This window comes from Bos grunniens, chromosome 9, assembly GCF_055505025.1.
Source record: "Bos grunniens cultivar Pamir isolate PY7600 chromosome 9, Bosgru_T2T1.0, whole genome shotgun sequence".
Classification (NCBI taxonomy): Eukaryota; Metazoa; Chordata; class Mammalia; order Artiodactyla; family Bovidae; genus Bos; species Bos grunniens.
The window spans coordinates 104,334,413-104,358,679 of NC_141173.1; the positions used below are offsets into that span (position 1 = coordinate 104,334,413).

General features: G+C 45.0%; 1 protein-coding gene and 1 long non-coding RNA gene across 34 annotated transcripts in view; one reads left to right on the forward strand and one right to left on the reverse strand.

Moving 5' to 3' along the window:
* The window catches only part of WDR27 (WD repeat domain 27), a 149,907-nt gene that overhangs the window by 20,391 nt on the left and 105,249 nt on the right, over nt 1-24,267 (reverse strand). The gene's annotated exons all lie outside the window — the stretch shown is intronic.
* LOC147366521 (uncharacterized) lies at nt 20,970-23,969 on the forward strand. Its single transcript, XR_015133495.1, has 2 exons — nt 20,970-21,205; nt 21,989-23,969. It is a non-coding gene; the product is annotated as an uncharacterized LOC147366521 (long non-coding RNA).

The following is a 24,267-nucleotide window of genomic DNA, read 5'->3' on the forward strand; positions in this document are numbered from 1 at the left end:
TCCCTACTTTCTTCAACTTAAGTCTGAATTTGGCAATAAGGAGTTCATGATCTGAGCCACAGTCAGCTCCTGGTCTTGTTTTTGCTGTCTATATAGAGCTTCTTCATCTTTGGCTGCAAAGAATATAATCAACCTGATTTTGGTGTTGACCATCTGGTGATGTCCGTGTAGTCTTCTCTAGTGTTGATGGAAGAAGGTGTTTGCTTTGACCAGTGCATTCTCTTGGCAAAATTCTGTTAGGTTTTTCCCTGCTTCATTCTGCACTCCAAAGCCAAATTTGACCGTTACTCCAGGTATCTGACTTCCTTTTTGCATTCCAGTTCCCTATAACAGAGAAGGAAATGGCAACCCACTCCAGTACTCTTGCCTGGAAAATCCCATGGACGGAGGAGCCTGGTAGGCTACAGTCTATGGGGTCGCAAAGAGTCGGACACGACTGAGTGACTTCACTCACTCCCTATAATATAGAGGACATCTTTTTTGGGTGTTAATTCTAGAAGGTCTTGTAGGTCTTCACAGAACTGTTCAGCTTCGGCTTCTTCAGCGTTAGTGGATGGGACATAGACTTGATCACCATGATACTGAGTGGTTTGCCCTGGAAATGATCAGAGATCATTCTGTCGTTTTTGAGATTGCACCCAAGTACTGCATTTCAGACTCTTCTGTTGACTATTAGGGCGTCTCCATTTCTTCTAAGGGATTCTTACCCAGAGTAGTAGATGTAATGGTCACGAATTAAATTCACTCATTCCAGTCCATTTCAGTTCGCTGATTTCTAAAATGTTGATGTTCACTATTGCCGTCTCCTGATGGCAATTTACCTTGATTCATGGGCCTAACTTCCCAGGTTCGTGTGCAACATTGTTCTTTACAGCATCGGACTTCACGTCCATCACCAGTCACATTCACAACATGTGTGGTTTTCGCTTTGGCTCAGCCTCTTCATTCTTTCTGGAGCTATTTCTCCACTCTTCTCCAGTGGCATATTGGGCACTTACCGACCTGGGGAGTCCATCTTTCCATATCATTTTTTTTTTTTTGCCTTTTCATACTGTTCATGGGGTTCTCAAGGCAATAATACTGAAGTGGTTTGCCAATCCTTTCTCCAGTGGACCACATTTTGTCAGAAGACTCCACCATGATCCATCCTTCTTGGGTGGCCCTACACGGCATGGCTCATAGTTTAATTGAGTCAGACAAGGCTGTGGTCCATGTGATCAGTTTGGTTAGTTTTCTGTAATTGTGGTTTTCATTCCATCTGCCCTCTGATGGATAAGCGTAAGAGGTTTGTAGAAGCTTCCTGATGGAAGGGATTACCTGTGGGGGAAACTGGGTCTTGCTCTGATGGGCAGTAAATGGTAGATGGTAATCCAATTTCTGTTGATGGGTGCTCCCTCCCTGTAGTTTGGCCTGAGGCCAGACTATGATAGGGCTAATAAGCCCTCCTTACTTTAACAGCAGCACCTCCCAGTACTGTTTTCAGTGCCCCTGACACTGCAGCAGGCCACTGTCCACCCACACCTCTGCCAGAGACTCCTGGACACCCACAGCAAGTCTGGTTCAGTCTCCTGGGGGGTCACTGCTCCTTTCTCCTGGGTCCTCGAATGCACAAGGTTTTGTTTGTGCCCTCCAAAAGTCTGCTTCCCCAGTCCTGTGGAGGTTCGGTAATCAAATCCCACTGGCCTTCAAAGTCAAATTCCCTGGGGGTTGTCAGTCCCTTTGCCATATCCCCAGGTTTGGAAATCTGTTATGGGTCCTAGAATTTTCACAACAGTGCAAGGATTTCTTTGGTGTGGTTGTTCTCCAGTTCATGGGTCATCTGCTCGGTGGCTCTGTGGTGGGCTAATGGCGACCTCCTCCAAGAGGACTGATGCCACAAGCCTGCCTCCCAGGTCTGCTGCAGCCAGAGTCCCTGTCGCCACGGCACCACTGCTGGCCCATGCCTCCGCAGGAGACACTCAAAGGCAGGTTGGGCTCAGTCTTCTTTGAGCCCTCCAAGCATCTCTGGTGGGTATGAGGTTTGATTCCAAATGTGATTTTGCCCATCCTACCATCTTGCTAGGGTCTCTCCTTTGGCCTTGGATGTGGGATATCTTTTTTTGGTGGGATCCCACATTCTCGTGTTTATGGTTGTTCAGACCCCCTTCTGGACGCAGGCAAACAGGACTTGGACCATCTGAGTGACTGACAGGTTGTTGGCAGAACTGAGACTCAACCCCAAGTGGACAGCCTGTGTGCCCCGGACCGGACGCCATGACCACTGCTTGTGAGCTTGTTTGAAAGGCAGGTCTCTGGCCCACCCAGAGCCACTGAATTAGAGCTGCCTCTTCCAGATCCCAGGTGCTTGCAAGGCGCTGAACTCTGAGAAGTGCTGGCAGACCCAGTCCCTTAACCACACTACCAGGAACAGTGTGTGGGCAGAACCAGCTGGCAAAGCTGACTCAATAGGAGTGCAGGCCTGCCCCCAGGAGTCTGGATTCAGTAGGACTGACTGGGAGGGGTGGGAAGGAGGAGCCTGCATCCAATAAGTTCCCTCCCATGGGAATAGCATGCCAGTCCAAGGGCCACACCTGGAGAACCGCTGCTCTGTGGCACTGCCTCCCAACATGGCCTCGGGTGCCGCGCCTGTGTCAGACACAGTGCTACTAACAGCTTCCCAGCTGTTAAACTGACAGGCGATGCTTCCAGAAATTAACTCCATGGTGCACATTTGCACTTGTATAACACTATCCTGTTTTCAGTGGAATTGCAATTTCTCTGCAAGTGTGCGGTATTTCATCTGACCTAAAAGTTGAAATGCTACAACTTTACAAGCTGAACCTGGGAGACGTCCAAGCACTAATTTTTCCATTTTAATCAGAACTCCTTTGCTTGGAGAAGACTGGCACACGTCGGGACGTGGGTGATCTCCAGGGAGATGACTGTCAGCATGCATGTGATAATCCTCGTGTGGTCACACCCTCTGCTCTACACAACACTGAGCAACTGCAAATCCCAACCATTCACATGCTGACAGGACTTGAACTAAGTGATCAGAAAAGAAGTCCAGGGGCCTTGTTGGTGCCTTGTTGTTGTTCAGTGCTCAGTCATGTCTGACTCTCTGCCACCCCACCCACGGAATGCAGCACCCCAGGCTTCCCTGTCCTTCACCATCTCCTGGAGCTTGCTCAAACTCATGTCCATTGAGTCAGAGATGCCATCCAACCATCTCATCTTCTGTCGTCCCCTTCTCCTCCTGCCCTCAGTCTTTCCCAGCATCAAGGTCTTTTCAAATGAGTCAACTCTTCGCATAAGGTAGCCAAAGTATTGGAGTTTCAGCTTCAGCATCAGTCCTTCCAATGAATATTCAGGACTGATTTCCTTTAGGTTTGACTGGTTTGATCTCCTTGCAGTCCAAGGGACTCTCAAGAGTCTTCTCCAACACCACAGTTCAAAACATCAATTCTTCAGTGCTCAGCTTTCTTTATAGTCCAACTCTTACATCCATACACGTCTACTGGAAAAAACCACAGCTTTGACTAGATGGACCTTTGTTGGCCAAGTAATGTCTCTGATTTTTAATATACTGTCTAGGTTTGTCATAGCTTTTCTTCCAAGGAGCAAGCGTGTTTTAACTTGGTACCTATCTTAATGGAATTTTAATTTGGAATTAAATGAAATTTTAATTTGGTGCATGTCTTAATGGAAAAGAATAAGTAACTTTTCCAAGTATCTGAATTTACCATCTCTAACTCCTGCCTTCCCTTGTAATTGCAGAAGCCCAAAGATGACAAAACGCTGTGCCATATGAAGAGCAAGCCTGCCTGAATGAAGGAGAGATGCAGTGATTCCAAGAAGTGAAAGAAGCGATAGGACCAGTGAATTTGCAGAATCATGTTCACAGGACAAGAATGCAGCTGGTACAGGTAAAGATAGGCAAAGTAGGTAAAAATACAGTTATCACGGGCTAGCTGTACACCTACAGTTACCATTTTCAAAAAGTACACCTCTTTCAGACTAAAGAATCTGTCTGCAATGTGGGAGACCTGGGTTCAGTCCCTGGGTTAGGAAGATCCCCTGGAGAAGGGAAAGGGTACCCACTCCAGTATTCTGGCCTAGAGAATTCCACAGACTATACAGTCCATGGGGTCGCAAAGAGCTGGACACGACTGAGCGACTTTCACTTCACTTCACACTAAATCTTGTGGCACCTGCGTCACCTGATTGCTCAGAAGTGGGCTGAATACCATGGGCCAGGCGCGTTCCTTCTAAGGGGACACACCAGGAGAGAGCCAGATGCTGGCACACGTGGGATGGCGGGAGGGGGCAGCCGCTAACAAACCGAGTTACTGAGGCCATGGTTGACTGCAGCAGCTGCAGAAACGGGCTCGCAGCAAACAAGCTCGCGGAAGACTGTTTAGTTCGACTCGAGGGTGTTTATAGGTGAGGACGCTGTGGCCACATCGGCAGGTCACTGACAGCAAGGAGGCCTTTTCCTCGGCTCCTGAAGCACACACAAGCACCACTGATAGTATCTGCTCAAATGTTGCGAAGAGTCAGTCATTCAAAGCGACCCAAGGGTTAGTGATTCAGAGTGACTGAAGGGTCAGTCAGTAGTCATCCTGGAACAGTCACAAGTAAGACTATTCCAAAAGAAGCTGAGAAAACACGGATGTGGGACGACCCGAAGTGGAATCCACGAAGTCGTGTCACAGCTGATGGTGGTGAAACGTGTGGCGGGAAAGACAGCACCTCTGAGAACGTGCGGGGTGTGAGGCTGGGGCGCTGTGCCAGCAGGGACTCTGCAGAAGGTGCGGGGAGCTACGCCACGTCCGAGAAGTGCGGTGATGAGGGGGAACTTGCCACCCTGGTTTTCTGACCGTCCACAGGGCGGTGGGGCCTGGGGGAGACACAAGCTGAGCACTGACTTCATCCCTGTAACAGCTCAGCAGCTTAGCACCCGTGAAGCGTTACCGCAGCTGTTGAGCTCACGATGCAGACGGTTTTCTAAATGAGAACTGCTTTCCACCATGTTTATCAAACACTGAAGGACTTGGAATTAGCTTGATACTATGTCTTAATAAATCTAGCCTGCAATTACAGGGCAAAACAACACTTACAGGCCAAAGTTATGCTGCGCTGAAGTCATTCTGATGACAACAGACGCCTGCGTCAAAAGTGACAGAGAGCTCGCCTGCTCCCTGTGCTGTCAGAGTCCAAACGTGCAGCGCGCTCCACTCCCGAATGCGCGAAGCAGAGGGACTTCTAAGCTCAGCCCGCAGCAGCAGCTGCAGCAGTGTTCTTCAGGCCTCGGTGCAAGGGCAGGAGAAATGTCCACATTTCAAAGTCCATTCGGCCGCATGTGAAGAGCTCCTACCTAACCTTCAACTGAAGGTGATTAATCTGCTCACTTAATGAAACATCAACAGACCAATATCAAGAGTAAAATCTAATGGGATTCTATGACTACTTGCCAAGCAATGAATATGCTCAATTAAAAGCAAATTCTTGTGGGTTGATATCAGTGTTTGGTAATACCTATCTGGGTGAAAAGACATTTTCAAAGATGAAATACATAGAATTTCATAATAGATAAGCACTAACAGATGAACATTTGCAATTAATTTTGATATAAGGAATGTTAACTTTGAACTCCACATTAAAAAAATATTATGCCTCCCAAAAATCTTATTTGATTCTTCTCATCTGCAGATCCTGTATTACAACAAAAACTGCACTCAATTTTACAATTATATTTTGAAAGTCACTGGTGAAACACTGCTGAGATCTATTTCCTTTCTTCTTATGTAAGTACATACATAACATCCTCAGTTCTCCTCCTGGCTCACGCCTGAAATATTTTCTTTCTAGCCCTTTACCAAAAAAAGTTTTCTAACCTTTGCTCTGGGTATCACCTTAGTCCCCAAATTATACTTAGTGTGCTTAGGTAATGCCTCTGTCTGTCATCATCATCCGTGAGGATGAATGGATAGATGGATAACTTCCTGTTTTGCAGTCTTAACACGATCCACGGCTGTTAGTCTGCTGCTATCAGTGAAAGGGACGTGGAGCTGTTCTGAATGCCGATGCTGGGACAGCAGGCCCTGGTCAGGGTTCCCCATACCCAGAGGACTACAGGCAGCAGCTTGCATTATTTATTACAAGGGCCTTCAATCCAAATTACAGCAAAAGTGGCTTCGCTGAGCACGTACAAAATATTATGCTATTCATTCCACATAGAGAAGCAGCAGGACCAACGAAACACACATTTTAAGACTGCCCCTCCAGCGGCGGCTCAGATGGTGAAGGATCTGCCAGCAGTGCAGGAGACCCAGGCTGGATCTCTGGGTCGGGAATATCCCCGAGAAGGGAATGGCAACCCACTCCAGTGTTCTTGCCTAGAGAATCCCATAGACGGAGGAGCCTGGTCGGCTACAGTCCATGGGGTCACAAAGAGTTGTACACGACTGAGCGACTAACACTTTCACTTCACTTTCCAATGGCAAAGCTCACTGTTTTGTCAAACTACAATGTCTTCTCATGAAATGTGAAAAATCTACACCCAGAACACTTGAAAATGTAGTTAAGTATTGTTAATCCACCCAAATAACCAAGTCTACTTTTTTCTAACCCTTTAGACCACAGAATGCTATTTCAGCTTAAAATGTAACTGAAGTACATTCCTAAGTAAAGTTTAACTGCTGTAATGTTTAAAGAGCTCCTCGCCCTGCAGTCAGCAGCCCAGCACAATGTCATCACCCCCAGGTCTACATAGGGAACTTTTCTTTCAGAAACGGATAATAGAAATGCGAGCACAAGTGGATTCTCTACTCTCAGCTGCTCAGGCTTCCAATGGGAGTTTGAGACAACTTTATAAACAGCCATTTCTGCTGTAATATATCATTGTCAAGTTAACAAAGCAAGACATTCTGTTGCTCCAGTCTTTAAAGATTATGAAATTATCCAACACTAATTCTTCTACTCCTGGCTGCTTATTTTCCCTGACAGAAGACAAAAGCAAACATCAAGTTTTAATCATTAGCAGTTCACACCCAATTTTCAACTGTGGCTTAAACAAAAAACAATAACAATAAAACTAACAGGAAGCTTTCACTATAAAGGAGTTACACCATCTTTCTGAAACCAGCAATTCAATGGAGTCACTACCCAAGCGCCACGCCACCGGTGGGTCTTTCATCTGCTCTGCCCAGGGCGTCTGTAAGAGCTGTTGCTGTTGCTGTTGTTTAGTTGCTCAGTCGTGTCCAGCTCTTTGTGACCCCACGGACTGTAGCCCACCAGGCTCCTCTGTCCATGGGATTCTCCAGGCAAGAGTACTGGAGTGGGTTGCCATTTACTTCTCCAGGGGATCTTCGACCCAGGGATCGAACCTGCATTTCCTGCATTGGCAGGTGGATTCTTTACCCGCTGAGCCACCAGGAGCCCCATGAGAGGTGTTAAGTAAGGCATTAGCTTTGTGTTTTGCTTCACAAAGTCAATCAATTGTTTAGATTGTTTTAATATAGGAAAGACAGAGAGTCAAGAAAGAGAAAGTCCACAAAATAGAACCATAATCCCAGATCCCAAAGGAACTTCAAATTGTGTTATTCCTTTTGTGTTATGTGTTAGTCGTTCAGTCGTGCCCGACTCTTTGCGACCCCATGGACTGCAGTCCACCAGGTTCCTCTGTCCATGAGATTTTCCAGGCAAGGATACTGGAGTGGGTTGCCATTTCCTTCTCCACGGGATCTTCCCACCCCAGGGATCAAACCTGGGTCTCCTGCACTGCAGGCAAATTCTTTACCGACTGAGCTACAAGGGAAGCCCTTGTTATTGTTATTCCTTTTAGCTGCTCTATTTCAGAGGAAGCTAAAATTAGTAAGGCAAAGAAGTGTGTAATATAGCTAACAAGAGACCACCAAGAACTCACACTGGCTTTCCAGACTACACACAAGCCGATTTTAATTATGTTATTTAAAACTCATTTAAAGGCAGCAAACATGAGCACTGCAACATTGGAATGCAATAGAACCATTTTTGCCTTTTTATATATTAGATATAATGACTTGAATTGCCTTTGATTTTATATTAACAGAAGGTCATATTCACTGTTTCAAGAGAAAATATGGAAAAATCAATGTCTGCCTAGTAGGTCTGATCTAGTCTCTTCCTCTTAAAACAAAGTATGTTAAGAGACAGGAAAGAGACCATGTAAAGAACTACGAAATGAGAATGCTAAAATATGGACAAAATCACCACCAACTCTGAAGAAAGTGGAAAGACTGAGAAAATAGATCTTCACAAAATGAAGAATGTTAAAAATACAAAAAGATGTTCTGATTGTTTACTGTCGTATTACAAGCTACCCCCAAACTGAGCTGTTTAAAATAATGCCTGTTCTCTCATATTTCATGGCTCTCAGGCTCGATGAGCAGGCATCCCCACAGGTGCAGCAAGAGCTGGACGGGCTTCTGTGGGTTTTGGAGAGCTCACAACCGGTGCTCAGGGTTCATTGGTGGAAACAGCCGGGAGAGCACCCAGATTCATAAGGAAGCGACAGACACTCACTGCTCGAAAGAAGCATCAAACAACCTGTAGCCATGTTTTACAATAGATTCAGAACCCACTCTTCATTCCCTGATTAGAATTTGTCCACTTTGACATATTCATATATATTCAGAGACAGCAACTTTCAGAAAATAACCAGGCCTAAGTAGGAGCAGCTAAGAATAGAATATGATACTTTGATTAGTACATTACTTATAAACAAGGTTCTAAAGGACCTCCCTGGTAGCTCAGACGGTAAAGCATCTGTCTACAATGTGGGAGACCTGGGTCCGTTTTCATTCCAAGGTCAATTTTCATTCCAATCCCAAAGAAAGGCAATGCCAAAGAATGTTCAAACTACCACACAATTGCACTCATCTCACACACAAGTACCCACTCCAGTGTTGTTGCCTGGAGAATCCCAGGGACGGGGGAGCCTGGTGGGCTGCCGTCTATGGGGTCGCACAGAGTTGGACATGACTGAAGCCACTTAGCAGCAGCAGCAGCAGCAGACACAAGTAAAGTAATGCTCAAAATTATCCAAGCCAGGCTTCAGCAATACATGAACCATGAACTTCCAGATGTTCAAGCTGGTTTCAGAAAAGGCAGAGGAACCAGAGATGAAATTGCCAACATCCGTTGCATCATTGAAAAAGCAAGACAGCTCCAGAAAAACATCTATTTCTTCTTTATTGACTATGCCAAAGCCTTTGACTGTGTGGATCACAATAAACTGTGGAAAATTCTGAAAGAGATGGGAATAACTGACCACCTGACCTGCCTCTTGAGAAACCTATATGCAGGTCAGGAAGCAACAGTTAGAACTGGACATGGAACAACACACTGGTTCCAAATAGGAAAAGGAGGACGTCAAGGCTGTATATTGTCACCCTGCTTATTTAACTTCTATGCAGAGTACATCATGAGAAACGCTGGGCTGGATGAAGCACAAGCTGGAATCAAGATTGCTGGGAGAAATATCAATAACCTCAGATATACAGATGACATCACCCTTATGGCAGACAGTGAAGAGGAACTAAAAAGCATCTTGATGAAAGTGAAAGAGGAGAGTGAAAGAGTTGGCTCAAAAACTCAACATTCAGAAAACGAAGATCATGGCATCTGGTCCCATCTGGCAAATAGATGGGGAAACAGTGGAAACAGTGTCAGACTTTATTTTTTTGGACTCCAAAATCACTGCAGATGGTGACTGCAGCCATGAAATTAAAAGACACTTACTCCTTGGAAGGAAAGTTATGACCAACCTAGACAGCATATTCAAAAGCAGAGACATTACTTTGCCAACAAAGGTCCATCTAGTCAAGGCTATGGTTTTTCCAGTGGTCATGTATGGATGTGAGATTTGGACTGTGAAGAAAGCTGAGTGCTGAAGAATTGATGCTTTTGAACTGTGGTGTTGGAGAAGACTCTTGAGAGTCCCTTGGACTGCAAGGAGATCCAACCAGTCCATTCTAAAGGAGATCAGTCCTGGGTGTTCATAGGAAGGATTGATGCTAAAGCTGAAACTCCAATACTTTGGCTACCTCATGTGAAGAGTTGACTCGTTGGAAAAGACTCTGATGCTGGCAGGGATTGGGGGCAGGAGAAGGGGACGACAGAGGATGAGATGGCTGGATGGCATCACTGACTCGATGGACATGAGTTTGAGTGAACTCCGGGAGTTGGTGATGGACAGGGAGGCCTGGCATGCTGTGTGTGATTCATGGGGTCGCAAACAGTTGGACACGACTGAATGACTGAACTGAACTGAACTGAACTGAAAGGACTATCTCTAACACTGAAAGGCAAAGGAGAAAAGGAAAGATATATCCATCTGAATGCAGAGTTCCAAAGAATAGCAAGGAGAGATAAGAAAGCCTTCCTCAGTGATCAACGCAAAGAAATAGAGGAAAACAATATAATGGGAAAGACTAGAGATCTCTTCAAGAAAATTACAGATACCAAGGGAACATTTCATGCAAAGATGGGCTCAAAAAAGGACAGAAATGGTGTGGACCTAACAGAAGAGGAAGATATTAAGAAAAGGTGGCAAGAATACACAGAAGAACTGTACAAAAAAGATCTTAATGATCCAAATAACCATGATGGTGTGATCACTCACCTAGAGCCAGACATCCTGGAGTCTGAAATCAAGTGGGCCTTAGGAAGCATCACTACAGAGCTAGTGGAGGTGATGGAATTCCAGCTGACCTATTCCAGCTGATCCTAACATGATGCTGTGAAAGTGCTACACTCAGTATGCCAGCAAATTTGGAAAACTCAGCAATGGCCACAGGACTGGAAAAGGTCAGTTTTCATTCTAATCCCAAAGAAAGGCAATGCCAAAGAATGTTCAAACTACTGCACAATTGCACTCATCTCTCATGCTAGCAAAGTAATGCTCAAAATTCTCCAAGCAAGACTTCAACAGTATGTGAACCAAGGACTTTCAGATGTTCAAGCTGGATTTAGAAAAGGCAGAGGAACCAGAGATCAGATTGCAAACATACGCCGGATCATAGAAAAAGCAAGAGAATTCCAGAAAAACATATATTTCTGTTTCATTGACTACACCAAAGCCTTTGACTGTGTGGATCACAACACACTGTGAAAAATTCTTTAAGAGATGGGAATACCAGACCACTGTACCTGCCTCCTGAGAAATCTGTATGCAGGTCAAGAAGCTACAGTTAGAACTGGACATGGAACAACGAACTGGTTCCACATTGGGCTCCAAAACCACTTTACTTTCTTGGGCACTTTACTTTCTTTATGCCTTACATAAAACCAAAATCACTGCAGATGGTGACTGCAGCCATGAAATTAAAAGACGCTTACTCCTTGGAAGAAAAGCTATGACAAACCTAGACAGCATATGAAAAAGCAGACACATTACTTTACCAACAAAGGTCCATCTAGTCAAAGCTATGGTTTTTCCAGTAGTCATGTATGGATGTGAGAGTTGGAATATAAAGAAAGCTGAGTACTGAAGAATTGATGCTTTTGAACTGTGGTGTTGGAGAAGACTCTTGAGAGTCCCTTGGACTGCAAGGACAGCAAACCAGTCAATCCTAAAGGAAATCAGTCCTGAATATTCATTGGAAGGACTGATGTTGAAGCTGAAACTCCAATACTTTGGCCACCTGATGTGAAGAACTGACTCATTAGAAAAGACCCTGATGCTTGGGAAAGATTGAAGGCGGGCAGAGAAGGGGACGACAGAGGATGAGATGGCGGGATGCCATCACCGACTTGATGGATGTGAGTTTGAGCAAGCTCAGGGAGTTGGTGACGGACAGGGAGGCCTGGCGTGCTGCAGTCCATGGGGTCGCAGAGAGTGGAACTCGACTGCGCGGCTGCACTGACCTGACCTCTAACAGTGGTAGAAATGCAGTCAGTCATTGATTTGTGGAACTTCTTACCATACATCAAGGGTCAGTCCTATTTGCTGGTCCTGTCTAGAAGATACAGATGCAGCAATAAAGACGCTGGGCGTTGTCTCTGACTCAGCGCTCTGAGAAATGAGGTGCCCAAGAGCACAGGGGTGCAGCAGTGCTCCAGCGGAGTCCTGCCCAGTAGCTTCTGACGGTCACCTCTGACCTACCTGACAGATGCCTAACGAAGACCTGAAGGCCAGCTGGCAATCCACACACTCTGACAGCTGACAGATTCCAGGTCTAGATAAGACTCATTTATTTCAGGTTGAATAAAGAGAAAAAACAGTAATATCAACACCTTCAAAAAGAAAAAAAATTATATACACACCCAACTGGTGGACATAAAATTTTTAAATGCAAAATAAAAATATAATCCAAATATACTCCTCAGTGTATTAAAAATGCAATACATTAAGACCAAGTTGGATTTATTCTAAGAATAAAGATTGGTTTAAAAAAAGAAAAAAAATTATCATTTCAATAATGCAGAAAGAGCATGTGTTAAAATTTAGCATCCAGGTCTTCCCTGGTAGAGCAGCAGATAAGAATCCAACTGCCAATGCAGGGGACAGTTTCAGCCCCTGGTCCAGGGAGATCCCACACGCCACAGAGCAGCCACACCCGAACGCCACCTCTACTGAGTCCACGCTCTAGAGCCTGCAAGCCACAACCACTGCGCCCACACCCAGAGCCTGCGCCCCACAAGCGGAGAAGCCGCTGCAACGAGGAGCCGTGTGCTGCCATGAAGAGCAGGCCCCACTTGCACAACGAGAGGAAGCCTACGCACAGCAGTGAAAACCCAGTGTAGCCAAAATAAAATAAATATTTTTTTTAGTTTAGCATCAGTTCAGTTCAGTTCAGTCGCTCAGTCGTGTCTGACTCTTTGCAACCCCATGGACTGCAGCACGCCAGGCCTCCCTGTCCATCACCAAGTCCTGGAGTTCACTCAAACTCATACCCATTGAGTCAGTGATGCCATCCAACCATCTCATCCTCTGCCATCCCCTTCTCCTCTGGCTTTCAATCTTTCCCAACATCAGGGTCTTTTCCAATGAGTCAGCTCTTCACATCAGGTGGCCAAAATATGGGAGTTTAAGCTTCAGCATCAGTCCTTCCAACACCCAGGACTGATTCCTTCAGGATGGACTGGTTGGATCTCCTTGCAGTCCAAGGGACTCTCAAGAGTCTTCTCCAACACCACAGTTCAAAAGCATCAATTCTTTGGTGCTCAGCTTTCTTTATAGTCCAACTCTCACATCCATACATAACTACTGGAAAAACCATAGACGGACCTTTGTTGACAAAGTAATGTCTCTGCTTTTGAATATGCTATCTAGGTTGGTCATAACTTTCCTTCCAAGGCGTAAGCGTCTTTTAATTTCATGGCTGCAGTCACCATCTGCAGTGATTTTGGAGTCCAAAAAAATAAAGTCAGCCACTGTTTCCACTGTTTCCCCATCTATTTGCCATGAAGTGATGGGACCAGATGCCATAATCTTATTTTTCTGAATGTTGAGCTTTAAGCCAAATTTTTCACTCTCCTCTCTCACTTTCATCAAGAGGCTCTTTAGTTCTTCACTTTCTGCCATTAGGGTGGTGTCAGCTGCATATCTGAGGTTATTGATATTTCTCCCGGCAATCTTGATTCCAGCTTGTGCTTCATCCAGCCCAGCGTTTCTCATGATGTACTCTACATATAAGTTAAATAAGCAGGGTGACAATATACAGCCTTGACGTCCTCCTTTTCCTATTTGGAACCAGTCTGTTGTTCCATGTCCAGTTCTAACTGTTGCTTCCTGACCTGCATACAGGTTTCTCAAGAGGCAGGTCAAGTGGTCTGGTATGCCCATCTCTTTCAGAATTTTCCACAGTTTATTGTGATCCACACAGTCAAAGGCTTTGGCATAGTCAATAAAGCAGAAATAGATGTTTTTCTGGAACTCTCTTGCTTTTTCCGTGATCCATCAGATGTTGGCAATTTGATCTCTGGTTGCTCTGCCTTTTCTAAAACCAGCTTGAACATCTGGAAGTTCACAGTTCACAAATTGCTGAAGCCTGGGATGGAGAATTTTGAGCATTACTTTACTAGCGTGTGAGATGAGTGCAACTGTGTGGTAGTTTGAGCATTCTTTGGCATGGAGCAGCAGCTGTGATGGTGCAGGAGTGGCAGAGAGGAGCTACCCCACGTGCAAGGTAAGGAGCAGAGGCTGCACTTTGCTGGAGCAGCTGTGAAGAGATACCCCACGTCCAAGGTAAGAGAAACCCAAGTAAGATGGTAGGCGCTGAGGGAGGGCATCAGAGGGCAGACAGACTGAAATCACAATCACAGACAACTAGCCAATCTGATCACATGGACCACAGCTTGTCTAACTCAATGAAACTAAGCCATGCCATGTGGGGTCACCCAAGACTGACAGGTCATGGTGGAGAGGTCTGGCAGAATGTGGTCCACTGGAGAAGGGAATGGCAAACCCCTTCAGTATTCTTGCCTTGAGAACCACATGAACAGTATAATTTAGCACCCATTCTTAGCAAACAAGTAAAAGGGAACTTCATTTGACAAAGAGTAATTTTTAAAAGCAATGATAATTTCAAAAAGCTACAACAAACATCAAATTTGATGAAATGCTGAAAGCTTTCTCTGTAAGATTGGGAAAAAGATTTCACCACTTACATTCAACATTTTACTAGAGAATTCAGCCAGTGTAGTAGAAAACAACAATAGATAAATGTAGTGATGAGATTTTAAAGAAATAAAACTGTCATCATTAAAAGATTATGTATAATAAGAAATAAAACTCTTATTAGTCATAGATTATATGATGCTGAAGAATAGAATCTACTAATATATTTTATAATAAAATGTTTAGCATGATTTCTGAATATGAAATCAATATAGAAAAATCAACTGTATTTCCACATATGAACAAAAATATTAAAAATAAACTTTTAAAGACATATTTTGAATAGTATGTGAAATGTCAGGTACCTAAAAGAAAATTAACAAAAAGTATGTAAGACATTTTACACAGAAATTTATAAAACACTGAGATAAAATCTAAATAAACAGAAAAGAATGGCAGGTTCTTGGATCAGAAGAATTAATATTGTCAAGATGTATCCCCAACTAACCTATTAATTCAATTTCAATCCAGCCTTTCAGTCGTGTCCAACTCTTTGCAACCCCATGGACTGCAGCACGTCAGGCTTCCCTGTCCATCACCAATTCCCAGAGCTTGCTCAAACTCATGTGTGTTGAGTCGGTGATGCCATCCAACCATTTCATCCTCTGTCAACCCCTTCTCCTCCCGCCTTCAGTCTTTCGGAGCACCAGGGTCTTTTCCAATGATTCAGTTCTTCACATCAGGTGGCTAAAGTATTGGAGTTTCAGCTTCAGCATCAGTCCTTGCAATGAATATTCAGGACTGATTTCCTTTACAATTGACTGGTTGGATCTCCTTGCAGTCAGGGACTCTCAAGAGTCTTCTCCAACACCACAGTTCAAAAGCGTCAATACTTCAGTGCTCAGCTTTCTTTATGGTCCAACTCTCACATCCAGGCAAATTCCCCACAGGTATCTTTTGTGGAGTTTAATAATATTATTTAAAATTCATGTTAAAATGAAAATGGCAAATCATACCCAAGTCAGTTTGGGACTTCCCTGGCAGTCCAGTGGTTAAGACTCTGCACTTTCACTGCAGGGAGTAAGGGTTCAGTCCCTGGTCAGAGAACCAAGATCCTCAAGCCCCTTGTCATGGCCAAAACAATAAAGAAATAAACACAAGCCTATGACCGTTCACTTCCTGCCCTAGTTGCATAAATGAAGAAATCTGTTCACGTGTGTAGTAAAAGACATGTGGCAAGGCAGCCTCATTTGTAAAAATCAAAATAAAGGAAAATGCATTGCATGTCATGTACATTTAGAAACAAGGAATATATATGTTTTGGGGGGTGTATGTTTTTAAAGCTAAAAATAAATCCAAGGGGGTGATGATCACAAAAGTTAGAATACCAAGTATATTTTTGGAGAAATGGACACAGAACTATTGGTACAATGCTCAGTGGTAAGTCACTGTGGTGTGCACATTTGTTTTATATATATGTCTTCAATATACTTCATAATAACAAGAAAAGTAGAAAAGTAATAAAAATACAACTAAACCTGTTAGTGAAACAAGATTCTACTTACAAAAAGTGGGGAAAAATTCAAGCCAATAATAAAAAGCATGCTTAATTTTTACACTCTGTAGCTATTTCTGCTAAATTCATAAATATACCATATCCATGGTTATTGAAACTTCTCTATTGTTAGAATTTTATTGTTTTATACTTTTGCTACATCCCAAATGTCATGCTTTAATTAAACAAGAATGCTTGCTACCACCACACTGATATGACAGTACTTGGGAATGTTATCTAATAAAATACTGGAATAAAATAAAAAAAGGAGCATACATTTGGAAATTAAGTGTCAAAATTATTACTATTTCCATAAGAGTATTTACTTAAAAAATCAAGGATGCCATGTGAATAAAAATATTCAGTGAAAGAATCATCTGCAAATTGACAGCTTTTTTCATGCTAACAATATATTCTTAGGAATTATAATAGAAAAATAGACTTCATGAACTATTTCAGTATCATAAAATAAACACAAATATGCTTATGTATTTATTATATACTTATATATATCTTTGGCCACCTGATGTGAAGAGTCAACTCATTGGAAAAGACCCCGATGCTGGGGAAGATTGAAGGCAGGAGGAGAAGGGGACGACAGAGGATGAGATGGTTGGATGGCATCACCGACTCAATGGGCATGAGTCTGAGTAAACTCTAGACGATAGGGAAGGACAGGGAAGCCTGACGTGCTGCAGTTCATGTGGTCGCAAAGAGTTGGACATGACTGAGCGACTGAACAACAAAATTATAAACATCTTAAATAAAATAAAAGTAAATAAAGAATAAACTTAAAATTTGTGAAAGTGTATATATTTTAAATAATTTACAAAGAGACACAAAAGCAGAAAAGCATATCAAGTTTTTGAATGAAATCTTCAAAATTATAAGGTTCTCAGTTCACTGAAAATTGATCTATGAATTAAATGTAATCCAAGTCAAGGCCAACATATGAATAAATAACTCTGACATTCAGCTGAAGAAATAAATCACAAGAGTAACTCAGAGGAAGACAGCAAAGAGGTAAGAAAGTTGCACTTCTGTCCCTCCATAAAGACAGGGAAAACTGGCATGAAAGGACAGAATTAGCTTTTTTTCCCCCAGAAGTCTGAGAATTAATTAGAGGTTGCAGACACCATAAAAGCATTTACTCAGGAAAACAGCTGAATCCCAGTAAGAACTATAAGATTTCTGGTGTTTGACTCACCTCAGACCCATTCCGCACCCCCTCGCTCAGTGGTAGCCGTGACAGTAATCCCCTGCACTTCCTGCGCTGGACGGAGCACAGCGGACCTCGTGCATAAGAATTTGAGTCACTTGTTTTGACCTGTGTGATGTCTCCCTGGAAGCCCGGCTCCAAAGCCTTGCCTCTGCTCTACCGGAGGCAGCGTGATCCAGGGTGGTAGCCTTTGTCCAGAACTGACACAGGCCAACACGTTCGTTGCTGCTGCCTGGGTCATAGGTGACATTTGGAGCAAACAGTTCACAAACCAAAAGCCTTGGGAGAAGAGGCTGGAAAATGAGATATCGTAGGAGCCGAAGCAGCTCTGCTGTGGTCCTGGGGATTGAGCCGTGCGCTCAGCTGGGGCCGTGCACAGGCTCAGGAAAGGTCCAGAAAGCACCCAGTTCCCACCTGTGGCTGACCGTGAGGCCCAGTGCAGGAGGGGTGGGTGAGACAGAGCTGTGCACTGCTTGGCTGCATGTGGAAGATGTGTACACACACACACACACACAGACACACACCCCTCCTCTTCAAAGACAGGAAAATCATTTGCTTCCAGACATTTAAGGAAATCTTGTTTAATCATTAGTTGACAACTAGGTCAACTGGCTGGAGACTTCAATGGCCATAAATGACAAACAACACATACAGAATTTTCACTCAGAAAGTCAGCAAAAGACAGATAAAGGTGCCTGCTGTGAAGGGCATGTGGAATCACCCTGGGAAAGGGAGAGACTCTGGTTTCTAGTGGGATCACGTTATAATGTTCATGGAACCCGTTCTCAACAAAAACAAAAGTGTGAGTCTTGCAAGGACACAATGAAGAATGACCCATTCACGGAAAAAGGAGGCGAAGAGAAACTGTCCCCAAGGAAGCCCACAGGGACTTTGTAGACAAAGACTTTCAATAGGTCCAAGAAGCAAAAGGAAAAGAAACAATGCCTAAAAAGCTAAAGGAAAGTTTGAGGATAAGCTCTCACCAAATAGAGAATATCAATAAAGAGTGAGAAATTATAAGGAGAAATTCTGATGTTGAAAAGGACAATAACCAATATGAAAACCCACCAGAGGGACTCAACAGCGACTTACGTAGGCAGAAGAAGCCATCAACTTTAAGCCAGGACGCGACAGACACAAGGTGGACACAACAGAGTGTCCGCCCAAGGACTGCAAGAACAGAAACGAAGGAAAAGGGACAGAGTCCCCGAAACCTGTGGCACCATCACACACACCGACACACACACACTGGGAGCCCCAGAGGAGAGGGAAGAAAGAGCCCCAGAAACCTGTGGCACCATCACACACACCGACACACACACACACTGGGAGCCCCAGAGGAGAGGGAAGACAGAGCCCCAGAAACCTGTGGCACCATCACACACCAACACACACACACACTGGGAGCCCCAGAGGAGAGGGAAGAAAGAGCCCCCGAAACCTGTGGCACCATCACACACACCAACACACACACACACTGGGAGCCCCAGAGGAGAGGGAAGACAGAGCCCCAGAAACCTGTGGCACCATCACACACACCGACACACACACACACTGGGAGCCCCAGAGGAGAGGGAAGACAGAGCCCCAGAAACCTGTGGCACCATCACACACCAACACACACACACACTGGGAGCCCCAGAGGAGAGGGAAGAAAGAGCCCCCGAAACCTGTGGCACCATCACACACCAACACACACACACACTGGGAGCCCCAGAGGAGAGGGAAGACAGAGCCCCCGAAACCTGTGGCACCATCACACACACCAACACACACACTGGGAGCCCCAGAAACCTGTGGCACCATCACACACCAACACACACACACACTGGGAGCCCCAGAGGAGAGGGAAGAAAGAGCCCCCGAAACCTGTGGCACCATCACACACACCAACACACACACACACTGGGAGCCCCAGAGGAGAGGGAAGACAGAGCCCCAGAAACCTGTGGCACCATCACACACACCGACACACACACACACTGGGAGCCCCAGAGGAGAGGGAAGAAAGAGCCCCCGAAACCTGTGGCACCATCACACACCAACACACACACACACTGGGAGCCCCAGAGGAGAGGGAAGAAAGAGTATTTCAAGAAATAATGGCTGGGAATCCCCAAATTTGAGGTAAAGCATTATGCCACATATTCAAGCAGATCAACAAACTTCACATGGAACACACTCACATATCCACACCTGACACGTCGTGATGAAACTACCCAAAGATAAAAATGAACCTCGAAAGCTGTGCGCGAGGACTGACTACAGGAAACCTGGTACCACGTACGGGAACTCGAAGCCAACGTCAAAGCTGAACGCCAGACAAATGAGAGGAAAGGCAGTGTTTGCAACAGGGTCTCACTTTCCTGTGCACATGTGCACGTGTTACACACTCACGTACGCACACACACATGCATGGAAAAGACCCAAAACACGCCAACAGCGGTTACCCCGGTGTGAGCCCTGAATCCTGAGTTCTGTTTTTCCTTTTCTTTGTTCACTTTGTTTAGTTCCTGTTTATTTTCTATTTTCCAAAATAATATATATTGTTCCTTTAAAAGTGGGAATGCATTAAGAGGTGATGTCAATTTTTTTTTCTACATTTGCATTTATTTTATTTTTATCTTTCTAATTTTATTTTATTTTAAAATTTTACATAATTGTATTAGTTTTGCCAAATATCAAAATGAATCCGCCACAGGTATACACGTGTTCCCCATCCTGAACCCTCCTCCCTCCTCCCTCCCCATACCATCCCTCTGGGCCGTCCCAGCGCACCAGCCCCAAGCATCCAGTATCTTGCATCGAACCTGGACTGGCAACTCGTTTCTTACATGATATTTTACATGTTTCAATGCCATTCTCCCAAATCTTCCCACCCTCTCCCTCTCCCACAGAGTCCATAAGACTGTTCTATACATCAGTGTCTCTTTTGCTGTCTCGTACACCGGGTTATTGTTACCATCTTTCTAAATTCCATATATATGCGTTAGTATACTGATGTCAATTCTTAGGTAAAACAAATAATTCCACCAACATAATATTTCTGTGTATCTGTATGTTAAATGTTTCATAAAATGTCTTCATATTCTACAAATTCTGGGAATAGAGGCTTCTATTCATTATGGGCAAAACACACTCGTTAAACCAGAGCAGTGAGCCATCTTTTAATTCCACTCTGGCATGTCCTTCAGTAGGTAAACCAAAGTGGTGAGTTTGGACAAAGCCTGTTGATATGGGCCCCATCTTATTAATGCAGGGAGGTTACCACCAGCACACTTTCAATGAAGTCTGCGAGCTTTGTATGTGGAAAATTTTGTTATTATACCTTTTCCTTTGGCATTCTCTGTTCTTGAATAACTTATCCCTGAATGCAAAAAAAAAGTTGCCATATTTGTATAGTTCAGACTCTGTTAGCCCTGTGCCATGACTGGTAATAACAGAATTATGTGTAATAGGAATCCTATGTGTTGAGGACAACTCCAGCACTGCAACTCATTTAAAGATAGAGTTTTCAAGTCGGGCTTATAAATCATTTACAGAGAAGCTGAGCAGGGCTGAAACTGCCGTCCAATCGGCACATTCCTCAGACGTGAGCGCAGAGTGGGGGCGGGGGCGGCGGTGGAGCGAGCGCGGAGGCCAGACCGTCAGGAGCTGAGCTCGCCCTCGCCAAATATTAGATCAACAACCATTAAACATAATACGAACCATCTTCCGTGGCCAGGGCTCAACAGCTGCGCGTACAAACAGCTACAAATACGTCCCGGGAGGCTCGGGGCCCAGCCCGCCGACGGCCCCGCGCCTCCGGCCGCCGCAGGGCCCTGGTTCCCTGCATCCAGATGCACTGGTACGTTCGTTCCCCGTGAACTGCACACACGCCGGTCCCCACGCCGGCCTCATGACATACCTACCCGTGTGGCTTCCGGGGGGGGGGGGGGGTCGGAGGAAGTGGCCCAGCGCTGCAGAAACCCAGGCCGGACTCTGGGGCAGAGTCTGTGGCTCGTGTGTCACTTTCGTGGGGACCTGGCTCCGGGGTGTGTGAGCCTGGGGTTCCCTGCTGGTGAAGGGCAGCTCTGTCCTGAGGGAGGTCAGAGGTCAGTGGGCACGTCTCCCCTGCCCCCTTACCAGGCCTTCCACCTATTCTGTGGATCCGATAAAAATAATACATCAGTTACTGAAAAGGTGAAGTTTAACACTATGAGACACAGGTCTAAATTCTATGATTACAGAATTACTTTTCTGAGAAATGTCACAAACCTCCCTAAAACATAGCGCGCACACACACACACACACGACTTCTGAAATGCACACCTCATCCCCCTGCTTTCATCAGAGGCCCTGACACCGCCCAGTGTTATCTTGGCTTTTGACATTTACCGCCTGTGTTCTTCACTAGATTAAGTTTCAATGACGACAAGGATCCATCAGCCTGTCCATTACTGTTCTTCATGACACACGATAATTCTGATTGAACAAATCCATGAGTGGGTTACATCTGATACATAAAATTACATTCTCTTTCCTGTTTCAATACAAGGGGGCTGCTGCTAGCTTCCTTGGGTCAGTTTCCACACCCTCATCTGCACATATTTCTGTAAGAGAGTTAGGGAGCAATGATTTTTTTCTGCAGTTAACAGTGACCTTCAGCCTCTGTACATTTTCCTGCTCAAGCCTGTTTCGCCGCTTCCCTCCTTGGACCAACAAAGACCATCCCAACGTTAAAGTTTAGCAGGAAGACAAGCACATAACACACCACGTCGTGAAGCCCTTGGTTCTACAGGAAGTCTCGGTTCTAACAGAAACAGAGTAAGATCCCACGTCAGCTCCGAGCTGCAGAGACGCACCAGGGATGCTCTCCGCCCCCCGTGCGGCCCCAGCCCGCGGCACCACGCGCCCATGCACTTGCTCAGCCACGACTCTGGCCTGTCTTCCCTGAAGGACCTGTCACGTTTCCTCGCTGTTAAGCGCCTTCTGCAGACCTTCCCCACCTTGGGGAACCATCCACCTTTCAGGTCTTGCGTTGCCCCTGAAGCCCGGGAGGCAGGCCCCCAGCGCCCTGCTCAGGGGCTGCAGCCCTGCCCGAGGGTCACAGCCTCAGTGCAGGTGTCACAGGAGACGTCAGCAGCAGCTGGGAGCAGTGCTCATCACCAAGTCTGACCTATTTTCCTATTTTTATTCCTATTTTCATGAACTGAGGATTTAACTCCATGGCCAACCCTTCAGCTGAACACCCAAGCTTGCACAGTAATTACTCAATTACCTTTAAATTTTGTTAAACTTTCATCATATGAAACTCGCAGCTTTACATGTTTCCAGTTTGTGATGTGATAAATGTGTTTCTGTCGAGGTAAATGAATAGAGTATGTGCTTTTTACAGTTTAACTAAAATGAGAATTTGAGGCTCTTAGTTCTGACAATGCCCTCAACCTGGGCCCCCAGGACCAGGAAGCGTCAGGAAAAATAGACGCCAAGGATGAAGGTTCGCCTTGAAGGAGAGTCGTCGCTGGATCTGTGTCACCACTGGGCCGTCTAACTGTTAATACCAATTCAGCACATGTTTTTGAGCACCTGTGGTTTCTGCCAAATGACATGCTAGAGTCTGGGGCTGCAGAGTTCACAGGAGATGACAGCATGGGACAGAATCAGGAGCGGAAGTGCACAGGCCTTTAAAGGAGACAGGGCATGATGCCCACCCAGGGGCGGACACTTTGGGGAGGCTGGATCTTGAAGGACAAGTAAGAATTAGAGGAGGGAGACAAGTGGAGAGAACTTTTCCAGAAAGAAGAGCTGGCCCGGGCGGGGGGCATGGCCGCGTGAGAGCACAGCTTGCAGAAGGGTGCGGGATTCAGCATGCTGGGCAGACTTTTGGAGGAAAACATCAGAGGCCAGAGAAGCAAGTGACAGACACACGTGAGTTTCAGATCCGCATTCAGGAGCGACGGCTGTGGCTGAACTAGTGGAGAATGCGCCTACATCCAGAGAAAGGTCCTTAAGAGAGTGATGCCAAGTGGAGTCCAAGGGTTTCCTATAGACGGCAGGCTCCCATGTTCAAAGACAGAAAAGCCAGAAGCAAATGGTGTGTGCTTAGATTCCACACCTGGGCATCCCAGAGGAAAGAGTGTTCATAAAGCCATGTGGGCAGAAGAGACCTTGGGTTCCATCTGTTACAGTGACACTCCCGAAGTACCGGTAACGGGTCACCAGCCGGCGATGATTCTCAGGATGTGACTGTTCACGTGCACAAGCTTGTGTTTCCTGTCTAACTGCCCTACTGGAACCTCCTGGGCAGGATATATCCACGTCCTTGAAGACAAACGTGAACACAAGTCGTAGAGCGGGCAGCCTTACATCTTTCCTAAGCTTAGGGGGAAAGTATCCAATCTTTGGGAACTGACAATGACGCTAGCTGTGAGCTTTTCCTAGATGGATGTCCATCGTTTTGAAGTTCTATTGTTTAAATCTTTCATTAATAGCTATTACATTTTGTCAAATGATTTTTCTGTGCCTACTGAGATGATCACACATTTTCTTTATTGACACAATGTATTATGGTACATTAATTTACTTTTTTATTAAGCCAACCTTGCATTCCTGGGATAAATCTCTATCGCTAATGGTGTGTAATCTTTAATATATTTTTCTGGGTTGATTTGCTAGTAATTTGTTGAGAATTTTTGTGTCTATATTCGTAACAGATATTGGTCTTAGTTTTCTGTTCTTTTGATTTTTTTTAAATCAGAGTAATACTGATCTCCTTGAACGAGTTATGCTGTGTTTCCTGTAATTTCTTGGAAGATTTTGCGAAGAAGTGGTATTAATGCTTCTTTAAATGTTTGGTAGGAGTTACCAGTGAAGCCATCTTGTCCTGGATTTGCTTTGTGGAAAGTTTTTAAATTATTATTATTATTT